This window comes from Lygodium microphyllum, chromosome 17 (genome assembly GCF_053477565.2).
Source record: "Lygodium microphyllum isolate KBCC chromosome 17, Lygodium_microphyllum_v1.1.10, whole genome shotgun sequence".
Lineage (NCBI taxonomy): Eukaryota > Viridiplantae > Streptophyta > Polypodiopsida > Schizaeales > Lygodiaceae > Lygodium > Lygodium microphyllum.
Window position 1 is genome coordinate 20599072 of NC_141151.1, and position 13351 is coordinate 20612422.

The window sequence follows — 13351 nt, forward strand, 5'->3', positions numbered from 1 at the left end:
AATCAAAATGTAGGCGTGGCGCCTATCAAAATATATCCAAAAGTCGGAAACCCGCTAGACTCCAATGCTTTCCTCCGCCACTGCTGCTATCTCTACACATCAACTGAAGCATTCACAATCGTTAGTAAAATAACACAATTAAACCGACAAAAGTGAATACCTAGCAGTCTTCAGCTACATAAATAAATCAACTGGTTAGAAATAAATCCTAACCTTAATTTATTACGAGTGCGCACTCTAAACTCATAAACGTTTATTAATTTAATATGCATTTTGCGGAATCACCCGCTATGGAATCACCCATGTACACACTAAATTAATGAAACGCCCGAAAAGGACAGGCGTCCCCATCAACTTCTCGCACAAAGAATCCTCTTTGCGTATGAGCCCCGGTCATCTAAGTTTACGGAATCCACCGTAAAACCTCACGGAATCCACCGTGGAATATGCCTCCTGGCATCAGATGTGGCCCCCTCCCCATACTGACGTACGAGTCCCCCCCCCCCCCCCCCCCCATTCGTTGTCAGCTGTGCCATTTTCCCCCATGGATAGTGTGAAGGAAAGGAGGAGGGAGAGAGAGGAGGAGAAGAGGGAGAGAGAGGAGGAGAAGTGGAAGAGAGAAGGGAAGAAGAGGGAGAAGGAGAGAAGAGGAAGGAGAGAAGGAGGAAAAGGAAAGAAGGAGAGAAGAGAAAGAGAAGGAAGAGAAGGAGAAGAAAAGAAGGAGAAGAGAAGAAGTGAAGAAGAAGGAGGGAGGAAGAAGGAGTGGGAGAGAGAAGGGAAGAAGAGGGAGAAGGAAAGAAGAGGAAGGAGAGAAGGAGGAAAGGGAAAGGAGAGAAGAGAAAGAAGAGGGAAAGAAGGAGAAGGAGAGAGGAAAAGAAGGAGTGGGAGAGGGAAGTAGAGGGAGAAAAGTAGAAGAAGAAGAAGAAAAGGAAGAGGGAGAGAGTGGAAAGAAGTAGTAGAGGAAGAAGAAGAAGATAGCTTAGTTGAAGCTCGTGACCTAACCCTAAATGGATTGTTGACCCAAGTTATGCTTGGCAGTTTGAAAAGGTTGCAAATCCCTTAAGCAAGTGTTTTGATACATCCAATTAAAATTTTAATTGTGCATGCAATGGGATTGCGATGCCTTGAAGCAAGAGGTTCTGCATTCAACTGTTTGTTAATGTGGTTTTGGATGTTAACCCAAGTGGGAAGTGTTTGATGATTTCATGGCCGGGTCTGAGATGACTGATTGCCATGGAAACGAAAGGGATGTTTTCCCTAGAAATTGTTACTATGCTGGTTGCTTCAGCTATGGTTGATTTCCTAAAGGGATAATTAAGGAAGGATGGTGCTAGCTACACCCCGCGAGCCGCCAAACCCTAACCAAGGGGGTTATGAATCCGTGCCGGGAATGTGGATGGAACCTGTAGCGAGAGGTCTCTCCGTGGAAATCACTTGGCGTAGGAGGACGCTTGGGTGCCAGTGGGGGCTTTGGCCGTAAATCCCAATGCCTCCGGGCCCTACACAAGTGTTCTACGTGACTCGAGATGGGATCTCAAGGTCTTGATACTAGTTACAAGGCGGAATCTTGGAAGGATAAACCTTCGGGTTTTATTGCCGGAAGATGGAAGGATTTTTTTGCAGAGGCAGAAAGGAGCACTTAATTCTCCTGTATGGGCAGGAGACACACATTAATCCGAAGATAAGTTAAGGAAGTGTTTGATCTTGTTTTATCTTGTCTTCATGTCTGTGGCCTAAATTATGTAAAGGAACCTGTGATTAACGCGTTAATTAAGAAAGTTGCCTTTATATGTCAAACATAATGTGGCAGGTAATTAGATAACTAAGACAACCCTCGAGGGAAGCGTGGTGGATGTGATCGATGGGTCTATCGTACAGAAGGGTTGTGTCGGTTAGCTGAGAGCTTTCCTCCAAGGAAATGTTAACAAGTAATGTTAGGAAAAAGTCGGTCTATGACCTTAGACAATGTTGACTAGGAACCTGGACTTCAGGTCGATCCTAGTGGGAACGGACGGATAAGTTCCGTTGCAGGGCAGACTCGAGAGTCCCTAGTTGGCAAATCCCGTGTCATTCCCTGGGAGTGCTGGGCGGCGTCTTCTAGATATATCTCTCGATGGACTGCTAAGACGTGTCCTGCGATTTGAGGAGCTGGCACATTACAGGGAAGCTACTGTATGGGCTGGGGAGACAGAAAGCTACAAGATAGAAGACAAGGCACCCATAATATCACCATTAAGGGACTGTAGATGACATGGCCAGAAAACCCCAGACAAGCCACAACCCATGGAAAAAAACCTACATGCTCATGTAATCGATAGCTTGGTGAAATGCATACAATCAGGTAACCAATGCCCCACCCAACATCAAGCAAACACATAAATAAGAAAGGAAATCCCAAGCACAGTGCATCCCTCACAACATAGATGTGACCACCAAACAAAAAAGATAGACCAAAAGAACAAAATAGAAGATAGCTAGGCATACAATTGGACTGCCAAAAAAGATTGATAGGGATGGTCATAGGGACCCACTAAAGAAATGTGCACCCAAAATCCCCAAATCACTTTCATTAACTAAATCTTGATAGTGCAATGTGAGTGGCTTAACATTTAATGAAGGGTTGACTTTAAGAAAAATTATAACAAACAAGTGTGAACTTTATTATGTGAGTGACTTTAAAAAACAAAATACTAGTTCCTTGTTATTATCCTTAACCCATTATTAGATTCACATGATGCATTAATGATTTTGGATGTCATGATAGATACACAAGGGGTCTCTAAATGCAAATTTCTTAATTAAACATAAAATTTTGTTGAGTGCTTTGTTGCACATATATTTGTGATGGTGGATTCATTGTTACAAATTAAATTGTGTGCGGAGTGCATGATGCCTATGTAAAGGTGAACGGAGGTTGAATTTTATGTTAGTTAATTAGTGATCATTGGGTGTGGATGCACATGGAAATGTGAGCAACAAGTTCATTTTAATAATTAATATATGAAATACTATGAGAGAAAGAAGATGACAAAAAATTGGTGATAAGTATTGATGCACTTTGGAATGGAGAATGGCATAGGGATAAAGAAGACCTCAAGCATGAAACCTTGATTGCATGAAAAAAAAGCCAGATGGGTGATTCAATTATGGTCGATCATGTGTAACAAAAAAAAGAAAAACTAATTGATGAAAAAAATGGAAATAAGGGGCATGGATCTCAAGGGGTACAATTTTTTTTAATTTGTTACTTTTTAAAATCAAGCTTAAGTTACAGTTATGTGAGTTGTGTGTTTCATGTGTGTTGGTTCTTTTTTTAATTTTGTTTGTTTGGGATGGGTATGTTTGAGGTTTTAGGTGTAATTGGTTTGTGTGTTGGTTTTTTTAAATGAATAAATAAATACATGTGATGTTGACTTGGGAGGGTTTAAGTGTATTGGTGGTTTATTCATTTTTTGTAATGCTTTTGATTTTTTCTCTCTTTGTGTTCTCTTTTTGGTTTTTTTTTGTCTGTGATTGTTTTATAGGTTTTTGTGGTTGTTGTTGTTTTAAAAAAAATGGATTGGGATTTGTATTTTAATTAATTAATAAATATACGGTTTTTGTACATGTGTGTGATTTTAGGATTAGAGAAGATGTCTATTGGGATAGGGATGCATGAACACCCATTAGTGTATCATGAACAACCAGTAAGATGTGGACAACATATGAACAACAATCCCCAAAAGTCACAGGGACGAGCAGTGATGAAAATGGCATGCAAGCAACCGATAGGTTAGTAGTGTTATGGGAAGATACAATAGCACCCCACACATGTACAATAGCTTAGAGAGGCCACAATTGCCAATAGGGGTGCATGTGATGGGGGTGGGAATGGGGGCTTATGGAGGGGGTACTTTTTTTTGGTGGTTTGGGTTATAGGGGGAAGGGGGGGCTATGGAATGGGGTTGGAAACTAGGGTCTCAAGGAGAATGGGCTTAGTTGGTAGGGATAGGAGGGTGGGTAGGCAAGGGGTGGGGTGGGGTGGGAGGGGTGGTTGTGAAGGGAGTGGAGGAGAAAGGGCTTGTGTGAGAGGTGAGTAGGGGGTGGGGTGGGAGTGGAGAAAGGGGTTGCGTGAGAGGAGGGTAGTTGGTTAGTGACAATAGTGGCCACAATGGGTAGCAAAGACTAGGCACTACACCACAGTGGCTCTGTGGTGTGCCTAGGTGAGGTGTTATAGCCCACACACGAAGGGCCATGGGAGGGGTGGGGTAGCAAGGCATTGGGGAGAGGAAGGACGATAACAATAAGTAGGAGGAAGAGGAGAGAGAGAGAGAGAGAGAGAGAGAGAGAGAGAGAGAGAGAGAGAGAGAGAGAGAGAGAGAGAGAGAGAGAGAGAGAGAGAGAGAGAGAGAGAGAGAGAGAGAGAGAGAGAGAGAGAGAGAGGTGGACATTCAAGGGAGGGGTGAGAGAGAGAAAGAGAGAATAATAATAATAATAATAAAGAAGAGGAGAGAGAGAAATAACATATATAAAGGAGAAGGGAAACCACAATTTGTTGGAGGGAATTGGTTTTTTAAAAATTAATTAAATTTTAATAGTTAATTTATTTTTTAAATTTTTATAAAAAATTTCAAAGAACCCCCCCTCCCCTCCCTCGTAAGAAACAATGGGTGAGCTAATTAATTGTGGTGGGAGCAAAGTTGGCCACTATTGACAAAAACAAAAGTTGGGGTGGACCATGAGTACTGCACGTCAAAAGTCAATGTGAGAAAATTGAAACGATAGGCATTTGCATGGGAAAAACAATCATGAAAATCCAAAAATACTACGTAACCACCTATGGAATTTAATTTTGGGTGATCTTATTGGCTTGGATTAATAAGAAAAAATGAGCAACTCAAATGGAAAAATATTTAGATAACATTAGAACCCATTTTTGGCACCAAACAAATGTGTTCACATGAAAAAATGGTCTAATTCTTGAGAAAAACATGCAAGAACCATCATAATTTAGTAATACATAATCCATAAGGCAAAGCAATGTGTAGTAAAAAGATTAAATGGCTAGTTCAAAGGCATAAATGGGATTGTAAGATCCAAACCCAAGTTTTAGGGAGAAATGGACATGATCACATGGAAATATGTTAAAATGATGTAAATTCCTTGGAAAATTAATTTCAAAATCTCTAGAACATGGAACAAGTTGTAAAAAGGTAAAGTATCTAATTTGAAGAGATAGATAGGATTGTAAAGTGAAAATCCACTTCTAAGGAGAAATGAATGCATTCACATGGGACGAAAGGAATGTAAAAAAAGAAGAAGATAAAAATGCATCGAAAAGCATTGGGTAATGAGTGTAACGTGAGTGAGAAAAAGGAAAGTGACTCTAGAGGCCATGTGAAGGAAAACATGAAATTGGGGAGTGATATAGGCATTCATACAAAAAAATACACAAAAGACATGCAAGGATGTGTCCCCATGCTTAGAACCTAACTCAAGCTAACTAAGGAGACATGTAGGGATCCTTTTACATGCAGACTAGCCTACCCATATGTCCCATACTTAAAACTTCACACTTATATAGATGCAGAGGGTAGGGTTAGAGTAACTTAGCCCAATTAAATTTGACATTGATGACGATGGCATCATAAAAGCCATTGAAGCGATTCATTCTAGAGTTCAAAGAATGGGAATAGCAAGTCGGAAGCATAGAAGGGACTATGTAGTAGCATCCAAGGAGACATAATAGCTATTGGCGGTGAAGATGGCATTGTTGTTGATGAAGTGCACATCTTGCAAACTCACCAATCACTCAAATTGAAAGAATAGAATACCCGCACACTCCAAATGCTCACATCACTCTCATAGAATACTTAAAAGAAACCATTCACACATTTGGTTTAGAAAATAACAAGTTCAAGGATACAACCCACTGTGCTCAATTGATGGTGCAACCATGTAACCCAACTCAACTAACATAGGTGCAAGATGAAAGGCCAGGGAGCCTTGTAGTAGTGCATATAACAAAAGTGACATGTCATGGTGTATTTGCAAAAACCCATCCTATGTGTGCATAAGAAAATGAGAATGTACCTATTGCCAATTGTCGTAATGTTCCTCAAACCTCACCTCTTAGTCGATGTGAAGGAACAACAAGCCATGCTCTACACCCCATTAACTCAAACTTTATTAAGAATATAGAATGGCAACCCAATTTCTCACATCCATTGATTGAATCCCTTCAACTTCTTATAAAAAAAGAGGGTGCAAACATACATCCTGCTTGGTGCTAGCATATGGTGCGAGAACAAAAGGCCAGCGAGCCTTATAGTGCCACGCACATAATAGATCATGTTTTGTACATTGGCATGCCCATCCCATGTGTGCAACACTCAAATGTACACATCTCACATCTCATTTGATTCAAAAGGTAAAGATTGGTCACTCACCCACCCTTTGTTTCACACTTTGATGATAAGTATAGAGGGCAACCTGTACCCACATCCCCATACGGTTAGGATGAAAGCTCACATCATTTAGTTATATGTTGATGAAGATATGCTTGTTGATGATGTTAGAAATTGGTTGCTGAGATGAAGATGCATACCTAAGGAGATAGCCAATAATTTATAAATGAGTTACATACCTCTTGATGACTAGTGTGCCATAGGATATACAACATATATTTTGACATATAGTAGAGACATAGGATACAATGCACCAAGGAAAACAACTTCAAAATTGCATGTTGTATTGCTATTGGAGATTGTCACATCTAAGGAGATGGACAATCAGTTGGTGATTCAGAGGGTTTGGACAATGGGTTGGAGTAGGGCCTATTATGATAGGGAATTTCTTCATTTTCTCTCATAATAAATTTTAATTCATTTGTTTGATATATTTTTAATTTTTTGTTTCCTCTTTTTTTTTCTCTATTGTCGAGGGCATTTTCACCTTTTCTCCAAGAGCAAGTTGACATGGCAAGATCAAAGTCATTTTCTTTCATAGCTACTTTAAAAAAAAAATCATGGCATCAACACAAGTTCATAGCCAATCATGCCATGTCTATAGGATTGAAGGGGAAGGCAATGGAGTAGTGGTAAGTACAAGAGATAAGGGGACATAACAACTACACCACTATATAAGAAGGAGAGTAATATATGCCATTCCCACCAGTGGCATTGAAAACATTAAGGAGTAGTTCCCAAAGGGCAAAGGGATTGGCTGCTTTGATTGTTAGGATCTCTTGGAAGAAAAATATTTGTTCAGGGCAATAGTCATTAATTACAAAGGGATTATCAGAGGCATTGATAATTTCTATGTGGACATAGCCATTAGGGTTTCATGCAAGTGTATAATAGATGCCCATCTAGTGCTATTGGAGTTTTCTTGGAAACTTGTTGAACCACGAATCACAGACTAGTAGAACTAAATCTCCTTTCTTGAATTCTTTATGCTTTATGAAGCTATCATGATAGGCTTTGTGTTGGGCTTGTGTGACTTCCATGCACTGTCAAGTCATCCATTATATCTTATCCAAGCATTCTAAGTGTAGGAGGTGATGTTGCAAGCACTCTTCATCTCCCAGATGCTCCTTAATGGCTACTTTTAGAAAGGGCAATTCTAGCTTGATAGGAAAGATAGCTTCTATCACATACACCAAGTGGAAGTGTGTGTGTGTCTTGTAGTAGCCTTGTGAGAGGTTCTATATACCCAAAGGGCCTCTGTAAGTTGGTTATCCCAATGATGGCATTGTGTTACAATTGTCCTTGTTAGGATCAAACAAGGAATGCAGTCAGTAACTTCAACTTAGCCATTGGATTTGGGGTAATTGAGGATAGAATTTTGGTGTCTGATCTTTTAAACTTTTGCTAGCTCTTCCATAATTTTGCTAAGAAAGTGGGTACCTCAATTAATTATTGGCTATAGGAGATGGCCAAAACAAGTGATAATGTTCTTGTACAAGAATAGGTTAAGAGCTTTGGCCTCATACGACTTTGTCATATAATCAATACATACCATGATGTATTTGTTTAGCTTCCTTCTACTAGGAGGGTCAACAGGTTTGATGAAGTCAATGCCCCATTTCTCAAATGACTTCAAGGAAAGGATAGGTTGCAATGGTATAGCATTGGACTAGGTTGGCTTTCCCATCTATTGAGAGGTGTCACAACTATTGACAATGATATTTTAGAGTCTATGGACTGGAATTTATTGTGTCATTTGGTATCCGTATTTATTTTGGCTTCTTAACATGGATAATTTTTTTGTGTTTTGGTTTGTTTAGAAGAAGTGAGAAAATGTAGTTATGACTCAGACTTATTTTCTTGTAGACGGTTTGTTTGGCATTCTATTGGAACAAATGTGAATATCATTTTGCTACATTTGTCTATGGTGTTTTGCTAGAGTACACAAAGATTGTAGCAAGAAATATGGCTCAAGATCTACAAAGGAGCTTTGTTAGAGAAGAAACAATTTCTTGGATAATGAAAACATAGAAGGCAATGATATTGCTTAGATTGGTGTTGAGGATACCTTTGACATTGCATGTAGGAAAAAGAAAATTTTGAATATTCTTATAAAGTTAACAACTTTGTCATTGATCCTTTGCACACTATGGAATCATTTTCTTATATTTGTTGTGCTACTTTTGGTTCAATCTTTAGTTTTTAAGTGCTATTAAGTTGCTCTTATAAAACAAACCCAAATCCTAACCTAATATTTAGTGCTATGAAATCACTTGTTCTTCTTGTTGCTCATTCCATGTCACTCGTTGGGATACCCTCTGTGGATGTGGACAGTTAAAGCCCATTGGTAGCTACCATGATTTTTAGTTAAGGATGACATTCTCCAAGATTATTGCCATCTTATCATTGAATATTCTAGTATTTATTTAGTTAAGGATGACATTCCCCAAGATTATTGCCATCTTATCATTGAATATTCTAGTATTTATTTCTCATTTAAAAAAAATTAAGTAAAAATTTCAATATTTTTACTCTTCTACAAATAGACGACTTCTTCTATGTGAGAACTTACAAAAAAACACCTTTTTATTTTCATTTGTTTTTGCATTCATGGCTGAGGCTATAATTGACTAGTTTGTTAGGTTTCAATACCTTGAGTGAGTTGTGCCTCTCTTAGGTATGGAAAACTTATATGGTGGCTATAGCAAGCATTGCAACGAAAAATGCTCCTCATGGAAGGAAATACTTTTGTGGGTTTCTCAGATACCTGGAGGTAGAAAGCTAAAGTGCTTGTTGATGAGAGCAGAAGTCAAGGTCCTTATTTAGTCAATGAACTCCCATGTGAGTACAATGGAGACATATTTTTTGTTTTGCCTCCAATATTTGGCAATATGTCTAGAATGGATGGGACGCAATAGCATTACGATGGTCACCTTTGGTCCCAGACCATATATAACTAACATCTTTCTTGCATGCATTTCTTGTATGTGTCATTGTTTAGGCTTCATTCCATGTTGTAGAGTCAACTAATCATGATTATGCGACAAAAATAAGAAGTACAATGATATGTATTTTCACTATCATTTGAATGGGACTATAGGTATGGGTTATCCTACAAGTGAGGAGACAAGTACCATTACATGTTACTATTGTAAGAATGTGGTGTATAGCATTGAAACTTGTGACTGCAAAGCATACTATACACTACCCAATGCTCTTTACATGGAGCATTTGATGTTTGAAGGCATAGTGGGAGATTAGGATTTAAACAACTTTTTGAAGGAACAAAAACCATTTGACCAATATCTAAGGTTTATCTCACTATTAAATTTTATAATTCTATTTTGTTTGATGTTATAAACCATGGTTCCTTTTATATGATTGAAATATAGGTTCACTAGCATTGCCACAAGTGAAATTAAAAAAGAGACTTTCATCATAGGGGAAGTCTTTGATGATATCATGGATTTAAAAAAGAGGTGATTGTTTTCATTTTTTCATGGGAGTTGTTTCCCTGGGTAAGATGCACCCACAAAAAAAAAACTTTGTCTTCAAATTCAAAATGTCCACCAAGGCTCCTAGTTTATGGGTTGATTTAGTAAGTCATATGTGTTTCTCTAAAGGTAGGGATCTTTCCAAAGCTTGAGTGCACTTTGACTTCACCCACATGATTGAGAGATGAGTTACAATGTCTTGCTTTATATTTAACCCAAGGTATGGTGACTTCTACTATCATTTCAACTTGAAGGGCATCATAGTAATTGCTATCCAGACCCTATTTCCTTTAAAGACTTTTGTTGCTATTTCTGCTTGAAGGGTTTGATGGTGATTACCATAAGTGATACAAAAAAGAAAGATGTTGATATCCAAATTATTTTTTGGGAGTAATTGAATAATATAATGAGAGAAAATGGTCAATCCCTAGTGAATTTTTTGGCTGCAATCAACATGACAATGTTCAACGGGGGTGTTGTCAATGTAATGGAGGCAAGAGAGTAGTTGTGTTTGTTTCATTGGGAGAAAAGTTTGTTGAAGCATTTAAGAAGATAATCCCTCCCAACTTGACAAATGAACACCTTGCATTGTGCAAAAAATGTCACCATTCTCAAACCTGCAAGAAAGCAAAGAACAATGCATGTCATATAAGGTAGTAGTGGCAATCCCACAAACCACTAGCCATGAACATCAAAGCTTTGGAGCAATGGTTGAAGTGGTGGGAGAGTAAAGTTAATTGCTAGACAAACCATATATGCATACATTTTTTACTTTTTCATAATCAAAATAATATTTAATGTGTTACAATTTTGAATCTCACAGATAATTGTAAGCACATCTAACCCCTTTGGAGCATGCTCAACTCCCAAATACAGATTTGTTAGAGAGTGTACATCCAAGTAGGCTGGTAGGGAGGGATGAAAGAGAAAAATAACCTTGCACAATGCCTCTATGATATACCCAATCAACTCATACATTCAATGTTCTCATCAATTGGCATTTATGATAAGAAGATACCATGGAAATGGACCAAACCTAGACACCTATTGTACAACATGTTCGCTCAAAGTACTCCATCCCTAGCATGTGTTGCATGGGTGGTCCAAAGTGTAGTGGGAGGCAACCCTTTCTACAATGAGTAGGTTTTAAATGGAAATAGGGAAACAATGCAAAGGAAAAGAAAAAGCACATTTAAATAGTTGTAGTTTCAGTAAACTAGGCTATGTTATGGAGTCTAGGGAGAGGATATCTAAAGGTCGATGTCACAAATTGATATTCAAATCTGCTCCACGTGAGACTGCAACCATTGATTTGGTGGCGAACGCATTCGATGCCGGGAGAGACGATAACCAACTTGCAACAACCACTTAGGAGAATGTGTATAGGAGCTAATAGACTCTATGCTGAATGCCTTTGCATTCCAAAAGGAAATGTTTTAGGCCGGTGAATAAGAAGAGATGCACACATTAAATAGATAGTAAGTCTTTAGGGTTGGTTGCACCTTAATTTTGGTCTGAGAAAATAATGTAGAACAATTGGGATAATGACAAACACGTTCAACATGTTCCCATGTTGCCTTCTATTTGGCCTATTGCTAGGGAAACAAATGCATCCCATGAATAAATCATTTATCTTAAGATGTTTGGGTTCAACATCAAAGATGGGGATAGTCCCTCAACACCAACCATGAATGCTATCTTGGGAGAATTAGGACAAGACTCATCATCTAGGAGATGGAGCAAGAAGTGGAGACACAATATTTTAAGAGAAGACAAAAGGAAAAAGTTAGCTCAAGCTAAGTCTTTAAATGTACCATTTGTGGAGGAAAAGGTGGTGCAACCTAATGCCATAGTCTCCTTTATAATGATGATTGAAGACTTATATGAGGTGCAAATCAAGTGTGAACCATTATGCTCTTGCCCAAATTTTCAAAAGAGGGAGGGAGAGAGCAAACCATGCCTTGCTTGCAAGCATTTGTATTATGTCTATATAAAAGTGTTAGGTTTAGATAAGAATTAGCATATGTTGATTCATCAATCCCCACGCTCTCTCTAAGGGATGTACACCTTGTGTTTAGTCAACTTGGACATGTTTATTAGACTTTGCATTGTCCCTCATTTATATAGACAATGACTATAATTGGGACCCTCTTACATGAACTAGATGCATAAAATCCATAGCAATTGTGGATTAGAGTCATTTGAGTTTATTGAATAGTGACACATTTTGTGTTTTTTGTGACATTAGTTTGGAAACATTTTTTGTAGCTCATGGGACAATCTGAATTGGTGTTATGCTACCTTTGCCATCATAGATTGTTTGCATTGTGCAACTATTGCTTAAGTTAGTGTTTCTTGATGTTAATGGAAGATAACTTCATATGGGGTCATACTTTCTTCAAATATGCTTTTTTTGAATATTCCTCTTAATTGTGTACATATAATTGCATCTAAAAAATGAAACATTTTAAAGAAAATGTCCACTACATTGTGATTTTGTCATTTTTGTTCTTAACATGTCTCCTTTATTCATTTTTTTTTGAAAAAATCTATATTTAATTCTTTTTCTTTTTGAAGAAAACAATCTTTTACTCCATTAGTTTATTCCTTTACTTTTTGGATCACATTAGTTGTCCACTATAAAAAGTTGAATGTATAGGCAACTCTTTGTCCCCTCAAAAGAAAATCAACCCCTCTAAATGTAATATTTTTAATATATTTGCACTAACACATTAATATCTTTGAACATAGAACTTGGACTCTCAAAGAAGTGAAGTCATTATCTTTCTATAACATTATCAAGTCCCACTATTGTCATCCATATCCATTGTCTTTTCAATTGGACTTTCTTGAAGATGTTGGGTACCATGTCTATCATGTGTAAGAACCAACTTCTAATAATCATAGTATTCTAATTGCTACATAATTTCCCTAGACAAGATGTCACCTATGACCCTCTAGGAGTTGTTGGTGTAAAAAAACTCAAATTGGCAATGGTGGCCATTCAAACCATGCTAGATGAAGCTAGTTATGCACAACAGGGTTGTTTATGCTAGGCATGGGATATCATGAGCAAGATGGAGTCATTGTTTAGATCTATTATTGAAAGCACAAATAGTTTTGATATGACTTAACTAGACATGTTGGAGATAACTATGCCCATAGCACTTGGGTATATGCATAGCTTCAACATGATAACCAGATTTGATGAGTACATGGTTAAACAGGTGATGAAGTTGATGATAATCTGTTGGTGTATACAAGACTCAAGTGATACTAACCATTTGGGGTATTGTGAGAAAGAGAAGATAAAAGTATAGAATGACCAGCTCCTATATGGGTGGTTTACTACTATAATAATCCCCCCTTTTATGTTAAAATGACTTACTTTCACTCATGGAAATTTTATAT